We start from the raw sequence: 21,256 nt of genomic DNA, 5'->3' as shown, positions 1-21,256 counted from the left end.
AGACATGCTTTGCACTTTCAGTTAATTCAGTGTCCTGAGGTAGGCACACACCATGACTCCTACTCTACAAAAGAGAGAATTAAGGCCGAGAGGATGTTAATTTGTTTAACGAACGCAGTAAGTAGTGGAGGCAGGGTTCAAAACAAGGTCTGACCAAAACCACTGCCATAGATCTGCCTCTTTAACACAGAGAACAAGAGGGCGCCTGGGTGGCTCAGTTGGTTAAGCGACTGCCTTCAGCTCAGGTCATGATCCTGGAGTCCCTGGATCGAGTCCCGCATCAGGCTCCCTGCTCGGCGGGGAGTCTGCTTCTCCCTCTGACCCTCCCCCCTCTCATGTGCTCTCTCTCATTCTCTCTCTCCCAAATAAATAAATAAAATCTTTAAAAAAAAAAAAAAGAACAAGAAAATTGTTTAGGGCCTTTGAAAAATGAATGTTTCATGATGGGACAGTGTTAATTTAGTGGTAGTATTAACAAATTTATTCACAGAAGCAGATATCCAAAGTGACTCATGTTTATCCGAAAACTCTCACCCACAGTATCTAAGAGCCATGGTGTGGCTCAGGAGCAGTGTGCTCTAATCAAAGTGACATGTTGTTTAGCCACGGTGTGGCACTGATCCTTCTCAAAATTGAATGAGTCTAGGTTTTACCGCAACTGCTTCAAATCCAAAATATCCCCCCCCCCCCCCCCCCCCCCCGGAAAAGGGAAGGGAAAAGTTGTAAGTAAACATTGCAACTGACAATCCAAAAAAAAAACAGCAGGTGAAGGGCACAGCTAACTTAGCTCCTGTGATGCTTCCAGAAAACAGGGGTATAGGGAGTAGTTACCATGAGGCCTCCTCCACTTCCTGGATCTACATGACACATGGGAAATAAAGATAAGGACAGAAACATCTTCAGCCTAGGCTTCTGCATGCAAGTCATGGACACCCCTCAGCTCTATGGCTAAGGCTTATCTCTGGTTATCCACCCAACTTGTTTACCAAGTTCTGGATCAAGAGAAGGTATAATTAAGCTGAAAAGACCAAAAGGCCAAAGAATTAAAAGCTACTCTTTAACACAATTACTTATCTCATTCTTAAAAATACTACAGTTCCAGGGGGCCTGGCTGGCTCAGTTGGTAGAGCCTGCAACTCTTGATCTTCGGTGGTGAGTTCAAGACCCACATTGGGCATGGGGCATATTTTAAAAAACAAACCAACCAACCTGTAAAAAAAAAAAAAAAAAAAAAAAATACTACAGCCCCAATAGCACTGGTATTAGCACATACTGCTATAACTTTCAACAGAATATCCTGCATCCAACAATCTTGACTATATAGACTATAATTAGAATCCAGAAATAAACAAGTAAAATGCCCTCTAAGCCATGGTCACCATACTCAGGAACTTCAACTCACATTGAACACCATGAAAATCCTTTCAGCACGATCTAAGTAGTTAACTTTATGCAGTTCTAACAAGCTATTAAATAACATCTCATCTTTGAGTGTTTTCTTACATGTGTTAGTGTTAAACTTATCTTCCCTGCTTTTTCACACTGAATATTTACAGCCCTACGAAGAAACTTTTAACTGGTCCCAAGGTCTTACACCTAGGAAAGGCTTCACCTGGTTTCACATTCCATTCTGTGACTTCCCCTCTTTATCACGACAGCAATATTCACATTAGCACCCACGTGCAGTGGATTAACTGCAAATCTTGTTAAAATAGATTTCTGGTTAAGTCTGGGATAAGACCCCAAAATTTGCATCTCCAACAAGTTCCCAGGTGATGCTGATGCTAGTAGTCCTGGTACTATTAGGAGTGTATTGCTGCTATTCTTTGTAAAATTACTTGCTTCCCCAAGCTGCCATGTGAGCAGCAAATTATAAGTCTTTAAATTTATACTTTATTGGAGCTGGCAAAAAAAAAAAAAAAAGCGACATAAATGTGAGACATTAGACTTTTAGACTAAAAGCAGCAAAATCCAGCTGCCTCTGAGTGTCCTGCAAAAAGACCTACACAACTCGATGACTGAATCATGACAATGCAGAAATTCCTTCTAATAGCAATCCTGAGTCTTCAAAAGTTTATGCACAGTTTGGAAAAATGAAGCATGTGATCCATTTTTGGACAGGCTTTTTAAGGTGTGACTAGAAAAAGGGTTAAATCCACATGCGGATTTCCTATCCCCTATTAAGAGAAATACCACTATTTAGTTAGGATGGGGTTTGCCACACACTTGTTCATAGAAACAAAGTTACCCCTCCGGCGCCTGAAACTGCAAGTTGTTGCTGATGCAACGTCACTTTCAACTTCCTGCTTTCCGAAGGAATCTTTTAAAACTCCCACAGAGCCAACCCCATCCTCCCAGCACGTAGTTCCCGGGGCGGTCAGCCCCAAGAAGAGGCCGCTGTGCAGACGATGGGACCCCAGGGCGACTCGCTGCGGGAAGCACCCACCGGGCTCCCGGACTTGACCAGGGTGCCCAGAATGCGGAAGCGCGCCACCAGCCCGGCCCGCAGCGCGGCCCCGGGAAGTGCCGACTGGCGCCCCGCATCCCCTCAGCGCCCCACGCCACGGCCCTGGGAAAAGGGCGAGAGACACCCGGCAGAACAGACGACGCATAGGGTGCCAAACAGACGCGGAAACTCACGCTCTCTACGGCCCGCCTGCGTCCCCACGTCTTCGCGCGCATGTGCGTCATCACGCACGGGCGCCAGATACCCAACGCTCCTGGTCCCCGGGGCCTGCGGGGCGGGGAGAAGAGAGCGAGGGCGGCGCGGCTCGCGCAGCATGGCTGGCAGGGCAGGGGTTGGAGAGGGACGTAAAGCAAGAGGGCCAGTCTCCTTCCGCGCATGCTCAGTTGCGCGCTCGCGCTCTTTTTTTTTTTTTTTTTTTTTTTTTTCCCCCCCGCGTGCTATGGCGGTTCCTCGGGGCAGGTTACGAGGGTCCCGCGGAAGAAGGTCCACCACAGAGAGCCGTATGGGGGCCTTGTACCCTCGACTCATCCCCCTGGCTCCGAGTGACACGAGGATAATATTCCTTCCTGCCATAAATAACTGGTGGTCGCCTACTCACACGTGAAGCAAAGGAGCGACCTGCTTTCCAGGGACTGGACGTGGGGACAAGCGGCGAGTGGGCCCGGTGGCGGCTGAGGACCTGGCTCATCCCTGCCGTGAGGTCCTGCTTCTGCGTGGCGGAGTCGGACACTGGCTGTGAAGTGCTGGTGGGAGAGACAGAAACTCCCACCTTCGTGGCTTAGCCGCAGACAGCAGGAGAGCGGCCGTCTGGTTGGCGGAGCCCCCAGTTAGAAAGTTGGCCACCCAAACAAGGTCATGGGCATGCTGCTCACTCCCCAAAGCTTAGGTTGGAGCCGGCATTTATTAGTCTGTTTGCCCATTTAAAGGCTTCGGGTGTGAAGTATTTCGATGGAAGTATCCTTTGATGCTATTTTAATTAGGGGTTCTGCTTCTACTGTGGAACGAGTTTTATGTTTAGTTGTAGGAGTCAGGTTAAGTTAAATGCAGTAATGCTGTTATTTATTTCCTGCAATATGGAGAAGCTATCATACTGGCTGGTATGGAATTTTCTCATAACTAGGAGGAAGACACGCATTTTTCAAGGAGGACTCCAAATGCAGGTGGTGGTATGCTGTTCTGTATTTATTGGAAGTTGTGGCAGCTGTGTTTAGCGAGGCTACCTAAAAACTGCCTAAATCGGAAGAGTTTTGATTGTCTTTTGTTTTGTTTATTGCAAGCACTCTTCATGGAAATGTTTATTTTGGAGTTTGAAATTTAAATGAAAATTTGGCTCATGTACAGGGGACAGGGGAATATAACAGATTTTCAAGTGACAGGAAAGATTCTTAGGAAATTGCAAGTTATTCTTTGAGCCTTACAAGTTATCTCTTTCTTCTGAAAACAATATGCTGATCAGAAAGCTTGCCCACAATGAGAAACTGCATTCCTAGAAAGTCAACTGAAGGGGGATGTGGAGTAGATGAATTGCCTATAGAAGTATTTTATAGACTTTTCTAAGGAAAAAAAAGGTAATTCTTCAGAAAGGTCTCCATTTATCCTTCTGATCCATGATCATATGCATCAATTCAATTAATACTAATCCTGTCTTCCATTCTCTCACACCCCTTGCACCTTTCTATAATTGCATCATTTTTCTTGCTCTTATCTTAATCCATCAAATACAGAAGTAATTTTAAGGGAGCCACAAGTCAAGAAGTCTCAATACAGTAATCTCAAAAATGTCATATATAGAGGTTAAGAATATACTTAGGCAATTAGATTCCATTTCAAATATTATCTGTGATAAATTTCATAGACATTTAAGAGGACGGAAGAAGTCTACCTTTTAAAAAATGACCTTTTTTGTCCTATATGATTCATTCAGTAGACCAGAACTTTTTAAAATTCCTATTGAAATCAGCATGTTGTATACTCAAGTCCTATTTAAATTGGCACACATCACTTAGATAATAATTGTACATCTTTAACATGAGGCAGTCGCGCATCCTTTCACTGAGGCAGGGCTTTAATAGCAAATAATAGAACAAATAACAAAGAATCAGTGCCAGAAGAAGACCTTTAACATTAAATTTATGCAGTTGTTACATTACTTTGTAGGATGATTCCTAAACACTCGAAGTATTCATTATCTTAATCATGAGAAAAAGCAGCATTATGCACATTGTGTATGATATTCAAGACCCATCTAATGATCTGAACAATTTTCTAATTTTATCAAAGGTTTGTAAGAGAGCAACAATACCTGGGATTAAGCCATTTGACGTAAATGAATGTTCCTAAAATGTGGTCCTTGCATACAAATAGAGAAGTTGTGGTAACAACATTTATACAGTTCATAAATGTAGGATTGCTGCTGGCAGGAAGGCAGATTAGTCATTTTCAGCTTTCAAAACCTGGCCTGAAGGAGAGAGGACATCAAGCAACAACACCATGAGCAAATAACAACTGGATTATTTTTTTAAAATAATTTTTAAAATTTTTCTATCCTCTTCTTATTAGGACACTACTAATAGAGGATTAAGAGCCAATCCTACTCCAGAATGACCTCACCTTGACTAATTACATCTGCAATGACCTCATTTCCAAATAAGAATACATTTTGAGGTCCTAGGGGTTAGGACTTCAACATATCTTTTTGGGTGATGCAATTCAACCCCTAACAGATCTATAACAACCTAGGTCTATTTTAAAAAGTTAAACATACACTACAATACAACCCAGCAATTCCATAGTTAAGAATTTACCCAAGAGAAATGAAACATATGTCCACAAAAGACTTGAATGCAAATTTCACAGCGCTATTATTCATAATAACCAAAACCTGCAAACAATCCAAATGCTTATCAACTGTTGATTGGATAAAGCAATAAAAAAGATACAAGCTACTGATTATTCCTACAACATTCATGAACCTCAAAAACAGTATGCTAATTGAGAGAAAGCAGACCCTAAAAACTATATATTGTAGAATTCCATTCTTATGAAATTCCCAGAAAATGCAAATCTATACAGACATGAAACAGATCAGTGGTTGCTTGGGACTGGAGGTGGGAGTCAGGTTAACTAAATGGACAGGAGGGAACTGTGAGGGATGATGGAAATGTTCCAAGACTGGATTGTGAAGATGGTTTCCCAACTCTACAAATGTATTAAAAATTACATAGGGACACTATACACACACAATGGGTGAATTTTATGGTATGTAAATTCCATCTCAACAAAGCTGTTTAAAGAGAAAAGATAACCAGTCTGTGGACACAGGTGGCCAGTCATCCACAAGGCCTAATAAAGAAGGAGCATGGCAAACTACACAGGGCCTACCCATCCACATGCCATGTTCACAGCATAATTCTTGAGTCAGGGGATACCAATCAGATATGGATGCCATACTCTAGGAAAGTCTAGTCCTAAAAAGGAGCCAAGGGATCTACATAAATTTCAGTGAAGCCAGATAGAGCTAACTTTTTAAAGATTTTTTAAGATTATATTTGTTTATTTGAGAGAGAGAATGGGGCAAGGGGCAGAGGGAGAAGCAGACTCCCCACTGAGCAGGGAGCCAGATGTGGGGCTTGATCCCAGGACCTTGAGATCATGACCTGAACCAAAGGCAGACACTTAACCAACTGAGCCACTCATGTGCCCCAAGAGCTAACTGTTCTTTATAATGTTTAGTGCAATTAATTTGGGACTTCAAGGAAGAGAATATTAATAGGAGTTGGAGAGATGAGGGGGTGCTTTGTGGAGTGGACATTTGAAGAGTATCCTTGATACAGAAGTAGGATTGGACCCATGAGCATGAATGGAATGGAGCATTCTAGGCCAAAAAGAAAACAATAAAGAACAATATTGTGAGGAATCACTAGGGTGGTTTATGCTCTATGTATTATTTGAACCAGGGTATTATTTTGATCAGTAGTAACAGATGAAAAAGGTGTCCATGATGTCCAATATTCTTGGTATATGAGCATTACAATGTAGATACTGGACTAAAGGGAATGGAGAATATCGGAGAATAACAGGAAAGGTTAGCTATAGAATATGGATGTAAGATAGAGAATGTTAAATCTTACTTGAAAAAAAAACCATTAATAATAAAAATGCAGTCAATTAACATGTTTTAGAAATTCTTATAATGATCTTGTCTTTGAGTCTTTATATGGAAATGTGTGCTTTAGAATTCAAATGGTTTTTTATTGGCTTAAAGGAAGAATGTAGAATTAAGGATCTATCATGATTGAGTTTATTCTACAGCCAGTGAGAAAAGTTCTGGTGGTAATAAGGTATACTAAAACCACAAATAACAATGGACTTGCAGTAGACCTGTGATGGTTAATTATCCTGACATTATTATGGACATTATTATAATTGCGTATGAATTTTCACTAATCAACTCTCAATTAGTCTACTGTGACTGAGAAGAGCTGTGATAACACTAAAATAATTCATGTTACTCTGCAGGTATTTTAAAACTTACAATTTAATGCTTAAACTCCTGCCCCTAAATCAACCTCTTCCTGATTTCCAATCATACCATAAACAGATAATTTTATTTCTTGTATTGGGGCATTAAACCAATAAAACTTCATTCTCTCCTCATGTATTGTCTAAATTTTTGTCTAAGAAGTAATCCCCTCCCATCATAGAAGATAAATAAACCTAAATTTCCTTGTCCCTATCCCAGTAACCACTAGAGAACAGGAATATAACATGGAATCTGTTAGTCAAAGCTTCTCTCTTGAGACTTGGACTCTTAGGAGATCTGGAAATGGTTGGAGACCATCATCATCTCAGCACCAGGAATGACAGTGCTTCAGCGGGAGAGCTGGAGGCTGAGTACTCTTTAAAGCACCTTTAGCATGACTATCTCAAGAGACCCTGAACTTTGGGGCACGTGGGTGGCTCAATTGGTTGAGTGGTTGAGCATTGGATTCTTGGTTTTGGCTGAAGTCATGATCTCTGAGTCGTGGGATTGAGCCCTGTGTCTGGCTCAGCAGACAGCACGGAGTCTGCTTGTCCCTCTCCCCTCAGCCCATTCCCCCCACTCTCCCTCTTTCTCTCTCTAATAAATAAATAAAATCTAAAAAAAAAAAAAAGATACTTTGAACTTTAACTCAACCCTTGACCTACTCCTGCTAAGACCTTCAGATACAGATTTTGTTTTCGTACAACTCAATATTATTTTGGTAAATTGTAAAATTGTTTTCTTAATCCTCTAACATCCTACAAAATCTCACTTTTACCACCACTATGACCCCCACTTCTTATGTAAGTTAGTACATTTTGAGGTCTTACCAAAGTGCCTGTTACACAAATATTCAATACATGTTCACTGTCATTATAACTACTATTAGCTACCATTTGTTGAGCGTCTACCGTGTGCCAGGCACCTCACCTCTCTTTTAAAAAGGAGGAGGGGAACCTGGGTGGCTCAGTAGGTTGAGTGTCCCACTCTCGGTTTCAGCTCAGGTCATGATCTCAGGGTCCTGAGGTCGACCCCATGTCAGGCTCCGCACTCAGCGGGGGTCTGCTTGAGCTTCTCTCCCTCTCCCCCTACCTTTCCCCCCAATAGTGCATGCTTGCTCTCTCTAAAATAAATAAATCTTAAAAAAATAGAATAATAAAATAAAAATGAGGAAACAGAGAGTCAGAGTCTAAGTAATATATCAAAGCTCACATACCTAGTGGGTAAAGGGAATGATGGCTCAAACTTTCTATTATTTTTACTTCTAAATATTAAATATCCAGTACTGTATGCCACTAGATGCAGAATCATCTATGTAAGAGGTAATTTTGTTTTTATTCGTATACATGCTTAAAGTTTTCATTGTTTCATTAATTAAACTGTTAAAAATGGAAATAACAACCATTCACTATCCATTTCAGAATTATTTTGAATGATTGTGTTTCTTTCAATTTTCCATATTTTTCTACTTTGAAAAGTAGTTTTTCTATTGTTTTGGATAGATCTTCCTTAATCTTGTTTTCACTCATGATTATCTAAAAATTAAATTGGGTTTACAGTTTTCCCATTGTTTTTATGTTTACAAGATAGTAGAGAATATTGTTTGAAAGTCCCTGTTTCTTTCAAATAATAAATCCTAAATAATCTATTTTAATAATTATTTTTAACAGTTTAGTATTTTTCTATTACATCTGCAAATGCCTTTCTGTTTTTATATCAACTAAAACTCTGATGCCTCCATGACTACAATGAATGGTTTGACTCCGATCTGCCAAATCATATTTTCTATGTGCTATCTGGGACCTCACAGGAGAACCCCTAAACCACATCTCCTCAAATCTGGCAGAATGTATCATGAATACAGAACATGTGCTTTATGAAAAACTTAGATAACGAATTCTTAGAAAAGGAAGAGCTGTTAATTTTCTTGCTAGGGGAAAAAAAATGTCCAAAAAGGAATTTGCATCAAAATATGGGACACGAGGGCGCCTGGGTGGCTCAGTCGTTAAGCGTCTGCCTTCAGCTCAGGTCATGATCCCAGGGTCCTGGGATCGAGCCCCACATCGGGCTCCCTGCTTGGTGGGAAGCCTGCTTCTCCCTCTCCCACTCCCCCTGCTTGTGTTCCCTCTCTCGCTGTGTCTCTCTCTGTCAAATAAATAAATTAAAAATCTTAAAAAAAAAAAAATATGGGAAATGAGGCTATGATCATAGCAGTAGTAGGTGACTCAGGTATCTGGGCCAACTTCCCATTTGCCTGTAGCCCGAGTGATTTCAGGACTTACCCTGGACACATAACAAGCCTGTCCACACCCACGTACACACAGCTTTACCTCAACCACTGCTTGCTAATAATGAAAATCACTTCGAAAAGGCCTTTCCAACCACACTCAAACATAACGTGTTTAAAATGGAGCACTGTTGAGGGAACACTTAGAAGAGAATGAATGTCAGTGAAAGGTCAATGGGTCAACCTGTCCACCAGCACATGGCAGTCCTGGGTAGTGCCTGGGGTGGGGGGGGGGACTGGACACAGAGGGATCTCAGGTGGAGGGATCCAGGGACCAAAGACGTAGTTGAAAAACGTGCAAAATTATTGCTAAGGTTCTACCCAATGTATTACAATAGGCTAGGAAAAATAGAAACCACGGGGCAGAGCACGGGGTGGGAGGAGTTCTCAATATCACCTATAATGACAGAGAGCTCCACTTTACCTCATTTAGATTTGTCTTTTTGTGTTTTAACACACCTGATTTCCAATCAAAGCATGTCTTTCCCAGGGGATATGTGTTTTTGAGCACTAACCACATAAGTAAAGACTGTCATTTGTCTGAGAACATTAACTATATATATGTAAGAAAAGGTTTTTTACAGGTAATTGTTTGTTTTTCTTAAATTATAAGTGTGCCAGCCATTAAGTGGATGTCAGATCATACAAGGTTTTATGTTGTTAATTACTTTTTTAATTTATTTTGAAATAATTGCAGGGGCGCCTGGGTGGCTCAGTCGTTAAGCGTCTGCCTTCGGCTCAGGTCGTGATCCCAGGGTCCTGGGATCGAGCCCCGCATCGGGCTCCCTGCTCCGCGGGAAGCCTGCTTCTCCCTCTCCCGCTCCCCCTGCTTGTGTTCCCTCTCTCGCTGTGTCTCTGTCAAATAAATAAATAAATCTTAAAAAAAAAAAAAAAAAGAAATAATTGCAGACTTTATAGAAAAGTTGTACACAAAATGTCCTAAGTGTTAACATTTCTCTCTCTTCCTCTCCCTGTCTTTATATATAAATTAATATTAGTATATTAATATATGTACACACACAATTTTTCTCAGTTGTTTTAATGTAAATTGCAGATAAGATGCTCCTTTGCTTCTGTATGCATTTCCTAGAACAAGATTTGCTTTCTAAGAAAAGGTTATTAATCTTAAATTTCCAGGGTCAATCTAGCACACTATTCTATCCATTTTACGCTGCAAACCACCCAAGTGCCATGAGGCCCAGTTGTGAGGAAATGTTGCCATCCATTCTATTCTAGACCATACATTTAACTATTAAGTAGAGCACAACCTGGATTTAAAAAAAATAAAATGCAAATTGACCCTTTGGGCTGAACTGCCAACATGACTCCTAAACTTCTTTCTACATGTGCACAAAAGAACAAACATTCCAACAAAATTTAATTCATTTGACTAATAGCCCAGAACCTTAAAATTAATTGATTGATTGACTGTAATATAATCCATAAGGAACAAGATATCAAGGATGGGGCAAGGTGGGGGTGGGTATGGGTCTAACAGCCTGTGGTAGAAATTATTGTTATATAAACCTTTAAAGCTATTTGAAGGCCTGATACAGGTTTTTATTTCTTTTTTTTTTTTAATTTTTTAAAGATTTATTTATTTATTTGAGTGTGGGGAGAGGCAGAGGGGGAGAGAGAAAGAGCCTTAAGCAGACTCCACACTGAGAGTAGAGCCAGATGCGGGGCTCCATCTCAGGACTCTGAGATCACGACCTGAGCAGAAACCAAGAGTCAAACACTCAACGGACTGGGCCACCCAGGAGCCCCCAGGTTTTTGTTTCTAATGTTTCTGACTTAGAATAAGCAAGAAAGCATCAAAAATTGGAAAATGCACAGAATATGGTTTCAACTCTGCTGCTGTTATGAGGCCTTGAGTTAGCTATTTGGAGCCTCTGAAACTTCATTTTCTCCACTGTAAGATGAGGGAATCACATGAAGTTATTTCAGTTCTCCTTCAGCTTAAATATTTTAAGATTCTAAGATGTAGAAGAAGAAAAAAATAAACAGCATGCTAGAAAAAAAAATCAAAGTAGCCAAAAAATATAAAATGTGACTAAAAGTAAAAGTTGCTGAGCCAAAGGAAAGTTTTAAGATACAGATTAAAAATCACCGTAATTTTTAACACTTAAAAATTCACACGAGTTTAACTAAAACTTTAATAGTGAAGTAAAAGGAATAAAACATATAGTTTTGCTATATTTTAGAATGAAGAAAATAGAACCAAGAAGCAGTCAATAAACTTTGTACAACTCACAATTACTTAATAAATATGCCTTGTGTTATGATGAGAGGCAATTAGAGCTCTGGACAAAGAAATCTAAGTTATAGATAATGCATAATGTGAAAAATAAATCAGCATAAATTTAAAACATTTGTATCTATTGAGAGCCTGTAAGTCATAGGGGGAAAAAAGAAAAATATATAAGCAAAGTCAACAACTGCAAAACCAACTCAAAGAATAAACTGATTATTTTTAATGTAACAGGAAAAAATACAAAAATTCTTTCACTGCCTTTAAAAAAATACAGAAAACACTAGTAATCATTATTGCATTCATAAGTAGCTTGAATTCAGACAAACCAGACTTCAGTCCCAGCCCTAGCCAAGGGCCTCAGTGATCTGACCAACCTCTTACCTGGGGCAAGAATTCCTTCCAGGGTTAACGGAAATAAGGCATGTGAAATGTATAGCTCAGTGACTGGCACGTAGTTAAGGGTTCAAGAAAAAATTAACTGTAATATCAGCCTTTCCATTATTCATACTCAGTTTTCTGCTTTGAGGAGGAAAAGGCTAGATGAAGAGCAGAAAAGTTCTGACTGAGGCTGGGGGTGCTGGGTACCCACCTTCCTGGGCCAGCTAACAGGCCCCATTTCTTCAACACTGTTCTCTGGAACAACAGCTAACTTTCCACCAGCTCCTTTTTCCATTTGTGTTAATAGCTTTTCTGATCTAACTTCCAAAAATTAAAAGTTAATCTTTAAAACAAATATTTACTTCTCTGTGGCCTTCTTTTGAATATGCTCGGGATTAACGGAAGAATCAGCATGAGTCTTGGGAGTGATGACTAGGTCTTAGCCTAAACAACGCTCTGTCATAGATAATATATTCATTCGCCTTTTCCTTTTGTGGCGTGAACAAACTCCTTAAGAGACAAATTGAAACAAGGGTTGACTAGTTACTTTTCGGGGGAGTTTTTCCCAGGCCTTCGGAAATACTGTTTAGTCGGTATCAGAAAAAGAATCACTGATTAAAATAAAGGCTATCATTTATTGAACCTGGGCCATGCACTTTACTCATCAAACTTCATTTCTCCTTCTAGTAAGTCTCTGAAGTAGGACTATTCTCTCCTTTTATAGACTCGAAGCTCTGAAACAAAATGACTGGTACAAGTTCACAAAGACAGAAAGTGGGAGACTCGGTACCTAAACCTAAATCACCATGAGTTCGTCCACAAATCTTCAGTTGCCCTAGCTACAAGGGGGACCTGATTTGTAGGAGAAAAATACCAGCTTAAGTAGTTTTCTTACTTAAACCTCGACTTGTTATTTTATTAACAGGTTTTTACCTTGAATTTTCTTGAAACTTATTTTCAGGGCACATGATCAAGGGACAAAAAGTAATGAACGAAAGGCTGATTTTTCCAGTGCCAGGTTACATTTAATCTTGGGGAAAGGCAACATATTGTTTAATTTTGAAGTCCCTACTGAGAAATAATATGACATATTTTAACTATATTTTTATGGAATAAATATAAGACAGGTTGCTTACTGAATATTTTTGGGCTTTTAACCACATGTGATTGATTTAAGGTGAGTTTTTAAAAGTAGTTTTTAAAATTATTTAATTTATTTTTTGGTAAATGATTCTAACCAACTGCGTTTCCTATAAAACAACAGTCTCTATTAGCAGTGTCTTTCTTTTGGCTGTAAAAAAATATTCACAAAATAAAATATGCACATCAATTAGATGTGGCAAATTGTGTAACCTCTTAGAAAGACTTGAGTTAGATTAGACCTTCTTTTGATTAATGGGCAATCTTTAAATGAATTAGCCCAGATTCTGCTCAGGAGCATAGTCTGGCCATCCCAGGGGAAGGCACTAGAACAAGTCGGAACGTGGAATATCTGTCTTCATCATCAAATACTGCTCAAAAGCAATTGGTTTTGAAGTACTCTTCAGACAGAGGTCGCAAACTCCAGTGCCTGGAGGAGGTAGGCAGGTGATACAGAGTCAAGCGGGCTGAGTGGAGGAAAGAACCTGACACATGATGGTGATAAATGGCACCTGACACTTGGCCATGGAGTCAGAGAGATGATCTGGAGCCATGGGACTATGGCAAACTGGCCATCCAAAGGGGCAGCTGCTTTTCCATTTTGGCTGACTGAGGCCATTTGGGAATTGGGGCTCAGTGCTTTCAGATCATTTGATTTTTAAAGAGAGATTAGAATTTCAAATTTTAATGGATCATCTTCTAATGTTTAATGTTGACAATTAATTTTAAAAATGCTATTTGGGCCAATTTACAAAACCACCCTGGACCACATCTGGTCAACAAGCTACCAGGTTACCACCTCTGATTTAAGGAAATAAGGCAAATAGTAATAGAAATAATACCTGAAAATGATCTCATGGTTCTGAGTTCTTTTATCTCCTTATTAGCCTTTAGATAACATTAAAAATGCACTTGAGTTATACTTTACCAAAACAAACAGGAAAGATGGTGTAGGCCTAGCATACTATATGAAACCATACGGTGTGTTTCTTGATACGTGAACCATACACCACTTCCTTCGGAATTAACTAAAGAGCTTATTTGAAATGCGCATGCTGGATTTACATTAATTAGGTCTCAGGTGGCTCCTATAAATCTGACTGTGCAAGCACCTCAATCCCCAGATGATTCTAACAGCCATTAATGGAGTTCCCCACTTTGAGAATTTGCAGGCTGTGTGGTCACTTCCCTGCCAGCCCACACGACTGTATCTTCTCTATTCTCCCAGGCAGGGACAGCTCTGATTTAAAGGGATCCTTTGGATCCCTGCTTGGTTGGGTGATCCAGAACACGTCTGTGCTTTTGGGTCATTCAATTCCAAAGTTACAGGTTGATACTTCATAATGACAAATGTCTACCTCATTAGTTTGCAGTTTATGGTTGCTCAGTATATGTCTTCATTTAGCTAATGTCTTAGTGGGTTATTTCCTCTTGGCTCCCTACTGAGTATCAGTGTAATGTACCTGATCGGTGCCCAGTAAGTAATTTTTGATTGACTATTATAATGTATTAATTACAACACTGTCAACTAGGCACGCTGTCTGTGACTGAACCAAACAATCACTTACTTTAACCCACTAGGCATTTTAGGTAAGCCAGTGATTTGACTAATTTTTAGCTCTCAGAAAATTATTTGATGACATTGACCAAATGAGCCCATTGTCAAATAATATGACTGCTGACCTCACCTGCTCTTAAATTCAGGAAGTAAACATATTATAAGGAGTATATATCTCATTATGCATTCTTATCCAGGATGAAAATAGTATCATGAAAGTGTTAGAGTGACACCATTTTAGACACTGGAAACATTAGCTGCAGAAAATGCTGATCGACTGACACGTTCAATGAACTACGCATTTTAGTGTGTCTAGGGAAAACCACAACTGAAATGTAAATTGTTATTTTGTTTCAGTGAAAAATGAACCAAAATGCAAGTTGTCTTTTAGAAACATTGAGATCAGGAAAAGGTATTAGACCTGTGTTTTCTATCTGGTGTTCATACCCTGTCGACAACAGAACCTGGGTGTGAGGCCCAGTTTAAGAGATTATTCATCACTTAGCTGAGACTATAAATAAGCTGCTTCTTAAAGCATTCCACCCATTGTTAGACGAAAGAAATGTTTGGCCTCCAAGGTAACCTTCTCCAGAAGATAAACTGATAATTTCTTGCACAGCTTGTCTTTTCCCATCATTTCCATGCTATTCTAGTTAACGCAACCAGCCTTGCAGTTCAGAATATTCAAATATGCTATTAGGGTCCTGGACACAGTGATGGGTCTTGAATTCACCCTTGCAGAGGTGAAGTAACATTAAATTTGTCACCGCCTCCTCTCAGTCAGCAAGATGGCCCTGGATAATATCTTTAGAAATACTAAGTTAAGAAGTCCATGGGGAAGAAGGTGAAAAGAAGGTTAGTGTAGACATAAAATCAGGCACCAGTTGTGATGACCCTTCATCAGAGGCTTTGTAGCCTGCAAGTCAGCATAATGTTATCGAATTCACCTCCTAGCTGAAGCCAGACGCATTGACAAAGGCCACCCCACCTGCACACTAATAGATAAGCCATCAGCATCCCCTCACAAACTAGAGACACAGAGCAGGAACAATTTATGAAAAGAACTTAAAACTATAAATAGCCTCTTTTATTTTCTATTCCCCTCACCCCAAAGGATTGACCTTTTATTTTAATGCCTCAAGAACCCGTGAATATAACTTAGAGAGACATAAAAATTAACCTTTGGATGCCAGAATCCTGAAAATTATACTTTGAAGAACTTATGGAAAACTCAGGCTTCCGTTTGTTGAGCAACTGGGATAAAAAAGAGGGACAGATAGAGTGATGAGTCTTCAAATAAGCTTTTTCTTACACAGAACACACTTGGCAGAAATAACTTCAACTAGAATTAATGGAGTGGAATAGAAATTGCAAGTTCTAATTTTTATTTTTGCTTTCTATTATGTAGGTAAAGTTCATGGTCTTGGAATTGATCAACCTTGATATGCTTTGATTAATACAATATAAAAACTTCCAAAAGAGTTCTGTGTTACCTAGAGGAATTAAAAAGTAAAATACCCAATGCCTTTTTAAAGCTTGGATGAAATGTATAGTAACTGTATTATCCGATATGCAGATCTTTATTTTAGAAAAGAGAATCCCCAAACTGGATGAGAAGTGGGATTCCAGAAGGCAGATTCTAGGAAATTGTTCATGATGAAATGTGATTTTTGAAATTAGAAAAATAATTTCAACTGTGCCCATTGCAGAAATTAATTCATCACATAATTACATTATGTGGATGGGAAATTACATGAAGACAACCAATGCCCTCATAGTAACTAACAATTAGAGTTCATGAATAAGGATCGTGGGAAGAAAAAATTAATTTGGTTGAGTTTGGGCCAAGAAAAGAAAATAAATTCAAGCCAGTTAAACCTAACAAGTAATCCAATGCATGCACTTTAAAGAATGGTGTTGGGAGGGCATCCGCCACCGGCAGGAAGAAGTCTCAAAAAATTCTGAGTGGTCAGCCTGCAGGCTTCTCCAATTGCTGATGCTGAGCAGTTTCTGTAGCTGGTCACACAGGCAACCACAGAGGTCAATGTGCACACAGCATGACTGCCCTAACTGCCCACTCCAGGGGACAGCAAGGATGGGAGGGTGGCTTGTTGGCTGCTTGCTGGGCTGGGGGCCTGGGCTCTTCTCCTGCCCCAACCCCCCCTTTATGTGCAGCCTCCATCTCAGCCACCTGTGTTCCCCTGGTGGACTTGGGGGGATAGGGAACTGGCGCAAACCTGTCGACTTCTGGATCCTGCCTTTTCTATGAGTAATAGAATCTTTCATCTCAGAGAAAAAGAAAAGTGATGAGATGTTCCACCAGCCTCGCAATCACTTGGGATTAAAATTCCAGTCATCTTTGACTTCTCTCGCAATTGTCCCGGACATCCAACCTGTTTTCAAAGCCCGTTGTCTCCACCTCTGGATTTTTTCTGTATCTGTTCCTTCCTCTTCATTTCTACCACCATAGACCTAACCCCGACCCACATTATCTCATTAGGTCTGTTGAAATGGACTCCTTACTAGCCTACCCCCGCCCATTTTATTCTATTTCCTGGGTCTGCTCATGTCACTTTGCCTGTTTCTCATACCCAGTGCTCTTCTTTATGAATGAAATAAGCCCAAACTCTTCGATCTGCATTCACAGTCCTCTCTGTGGGACTCAAGGTTACGTAATGGCATTCTGTCCTACAGTTGAGTATCAAGTGCCTGGTATACAACAAGGACATGGCACTAAATGTCCTGAACAATTCTTGAATGAAGTGGACACTCTTCTCAAAGACTTTGTAGTTGCCACTTCTTATCGTGGCTATCATGATGGTTAATGGGTGCTAAATACTTTCCACGCATGATCTCATTTATAGACCAGCCACATGTTCTCCTTACTCCGGTCCACATGGAATGCCCGTGTTTCTTCATGATTTTCCCACCATTGTTCATATAGTCCCCTGCCAGGAATGCTTTCTTCAGCCACCTTTCTTTTCTTTTCTTTTTTCTTTTTTTAAAGATTTTATTTATTTATTTGACAGAGAGAGAGACAGCAAGAGAGGGGACACAAGCAAGGGGAGTGGGAGAGGGAGAAGCAGGCTTCCTGTGGAGCAGGGAGCCAGATGCGGGGCTCGATCCCAGGACCCTGGGATCATGACCTTAGCGGAAGGCAGACACTTAGCGACTGAGCCACCCAGGCGCCCCAGCCACCTTTCTTTATTGCTCACCCAAAGACAGCAGTGAACAAATCACACACATTCTCTACTTTTTGAGAATAAATAAGTATAAAATGTGTCTGGTGATATTTAAGAAAAATAAAGTAAGTTAAGAGTGTCAAACTGACAAAGTCTTGCCCCTTCTTTAGGGACAGGATTTCTGTGATCCTCACCACTCTATGGTAGGCTCTGTTCTGCGATGGGGTGTGGATTGAAGGGCGGGGGGAGATGAGGAGTGGTGGGACTAATCCCATTCAAAACACATGGTTGAGGACAACAATAATAATGCTGATGATGACTAATATTTACTGAGCACTCATAATATAAGCTCTATCTGCTTAAAACCTCACAATGATTCAGTGAAATGCTATTTTATTCCCATGTTACTGATACTTGAAACATGAGAGAGATTGAATGAATTGTCAGCATTTACAGTGATGGTAAGTGGCAGAGCCAGTTGACCCAAGGCAGTCCAGATCTGAGATCTAACCTAATAGTCATTCTATGAATTGACCTATGGAATATGAGGGTGTTCTTGGCAAAAGATGGGGAAACTTAGTGCTGGGTAGATGCCCAAGAAATTTCCATGTCAACTACCTCTGTGCCTCCAATCTCCTCTCTTCTAAACCGGTCCTTCAAAACTACAAGAGCTATCTATTCAATATGAAAGTCCAACTTCGTCGTTATCCTGATTAAACAACCGAACGTCGTCCACTGATGGAGAGAGACACCATTACTATATATTGCTCTCTAATAAAATTTATGAGGTGGTGTATACCTTGGCTGTCAGTTTAAGAAAATCTCTACACCACACACACCTGGTACAGAAGGAAAAGTTTATTTAGTGATTTGTTTTATTAGCCATTATGAAGAGAATCCTTATTGGATATCATTGATAAACTACAGGGAGATTTAGTTTTTTTTTTTTTAAGATATTTTATTTATTTATTTGAGAGGGAGCGCACATGAGCAGGCGGAGGGGCAGAGGGAGAAGCAGACTCCTTGCTGAGCAGGGAAGCCCAACGCAGGGTTCAATCCCAGGACCCCAGGATCACGACCTGAGCAGAGGGCAGCCATTTAACCCACTGAGCCACCCAGGCACCCTGGAGACTTAGTTTTTATCCACAGAAATAAGTCCTCATGGGTACAACAACAAAGTCAGAGGCAGTTCAGGGTGGCAAAAAGAAGAATAAACACAAGGGTTTTGGAGCCAGAGTTTGGAATCATGGCATGATGCCTCTCAGAGCTCCTGCCCCCTTATCTGCAGCAGCCTCAAGTGCAATTTGAGGAAATGTTTTCTTCTTCATAAGGTTGCTGTGATGATTGAATGAGATAATATATTAATGGGCTTGAAACAATGTCTACATAGAAATTCTTAAGCAAGCGATAACCACTATATATCATTAAAATTCATTGCTCTACCCTTGTTATATTTAGTGATAGTAGTTTAATTCAAGTAGTAATATGTGAATGTTGTTTCAAAGACAAGCAAGAAATCTTAGATTGCTTGAACATGGGATAAAAATTCCTTCTTCCAGAGAAAACCATGCTAAGATTTCTTATTTGCCCTTCTAGAATTTTTCCGTATGAAAATATACATGTGCTCTTTAAAAAAAAATACATGATAGTATTTATTATACAGTTTGCATCTTACCTTTTTTTTTTCCCTGTAAGGATGATTCCGTAATGGCACTTATAGATCTACTGAATTATCTTCAACAGCGATGTGGTATTTCAATATGTAAATTTAACAAATTTTCTACTGATGGACATGTATGTTGTTTTCAGTTATTTTCTATGACAAAAGAACATTTTGATGAATATCCTTATATATTTATTTTTTAGAATTCATTTCTAGAAGTAGAATTGCTGCATCAAATGGTATATGCATTTGAAACTTGGATAGCTCTTGTTCAACTGCCTTCTGAAAAGGCTGAAAGAATTCATACTCCTACTCAGTTTAGTATAAAGAAGCTATTTAAAAAACACTCAATATTCTTAAACCAATTTTCTCACTATCCCAGAAAACCCCAAGCTACATTCCTACCTCCTTTCCTGTAATCTTCTTTGCTCCTAGCCTAGAATTATCCTTTTTCTCATTTGTCTATCTAAATCTTGCCTATCTGCATTAGTAGGACATATCCAGTTGCAAGTAAGAGAACTCAAGTGAAACTAGATTAAGGAAAATTAAAAGACAGGGGAGGATAATAACTGAATGGATTCTAAGTAGTTCACAGAATTGAAAGATGAGCTGCAGGTTCTAGAGCAGTTCTAGAGACCTGGGAGCAGACACTGCACACATGGCTCTAACTATTCAATTACAACTCTGTGAATCTCTGTATGATTTAATTTTCTTCAATGGTAGGCTGGTGGGTCTCATAACTGTCAGAAATGTGAAAATGGGGACGCCTGGGTGGCTCAGATGGTTAAGCATCTGCCTTCGGCTCAGGTCATGATCCCAGGGTCCTGGGATCGAGCCCCACATCGGGCTCTGTGCTCAGCAGGGAGCCTGCTTCTCCCTCTCCCTCTGCCTGCCTGTCTGCCTACTTGTGATCTCTCTCTCTCTGTGTCAAATAAATAAATAAAATCTTTAAAAAAAAAAAGAAAAGAAATGTGAAAATGTAGCAAAGTATAAACATGAAACTTCAAAAGATGTTTTACACTGGCAACTTTCGGCTATCCATACTTTTGGTATCTTCTCCTTAGATGGAATTCAAATGAGACGTTTAGAAAGCTGGTAGAACGTCCAGAGAAATCATTCCTCCTAAATATCAGGGAGTCGGAATTTCACTGTTATTCTTTATAATAATGTCCTTTAAGTGAAAGATGTCCAGCAACAATTCCAGAATCATCTCTTCTTCCACCTACATGACTAGGGTATTTTGGAAGCGCCCCCCTTGGTCACGCTCTCCGTGGTCCTGAACTACCACATAGTGCACTGTTTCAAAGTCCATTGAAATGTGATAGGAGGAGGAAAAGGGAATAGAGAAAGTGAAGAAGCTGTTGAGAGAGATAAGAAAATATTTTTGTTTTGTTAATTTTTAAATACTCTCAGTAACCAACAAAGAAACCATGATCAACCTTGTCCAAACAGAAAGAGAGCAAGCAATTTCGTGGGAAGCATGGTCATCTGTGCAAATGTCTGCATAAGCAAGGTCACAGGGGGGAGTCAGCAGATCATTACTGGGTAGAGGCAGGATGGATCAACTGTCATTCACAGCAGACATATAACAAATTACATGGATTTTCTTTATTTTTACTTTTATATTATGGTGGGGAAATTGCAGAACTAAAATCATAATAAAGTCTCACAATTCACAAAACTGTGTTTAAGTATATTTTGTAGTTCTATAAAGATTCTAAGAGGTATGGTTTCTACTCTGGTAAATTGTGTGCCTATCGATGACACAGTCATTTTTATCTTACATAATTATATTGTTGGTATTG

At 39.8% G+C, this 21,256-nt stretch overlaps 1 protein-coding gene across 10 annotated transcripts in view; it reads right to left on the bottom strand.

Moving 5' to 3' along the window:
* RHBDD1 (rhomboid domain containing 1) overlaps nucleotides 1-21,256 on the bottom strand; it is a 683,913-nt gene that overhangs the window by 119,336 nt on the left and 543,321 nt on the right. For 5 of the 10 annotated variants that reach the window (XM_078071379.1, XM_036073895.2, XM_036073942.2 and 2 more), the window contains exon 1: nucleotides 2,641-2,802. The exons of 1 other annotated variant lie outside the window; for it this stretch is intronic. The gene's annotated coding sequence lies outside the window, so the exon portion shown is untranslated. Of the gene's footprint in view, nucleotides 1-2,640; nucleotides 2,804-3,065; nucleotides 3,211-21,256 lie in introns of those variants that run through there. 4 more of the 10 variants (XM_036073952.2, XM_036073906.2, XM_078071384.1 and 1 more) reach the window with 2 other exon arrangements.

Source organism: Halichoerus grypus, chromosome 4 (assembly GCF_964656455.1).
Source record: "Halichoerus grypus chromosome 4, mHalGry1.hap1.1, whole genome shotgun sequence".
Lineage (NCBI taxonomy): Eukaryota > Metazoa > Chordata > Mammalia > Carnivora > Phocidae > Halichoerus > Halichoerus grypus.
The sequence above is the reverse complement of the archived record's forward strand: the minus strand, read 5'-3'. Positions and strand labels throughout refer to the sequence as shown.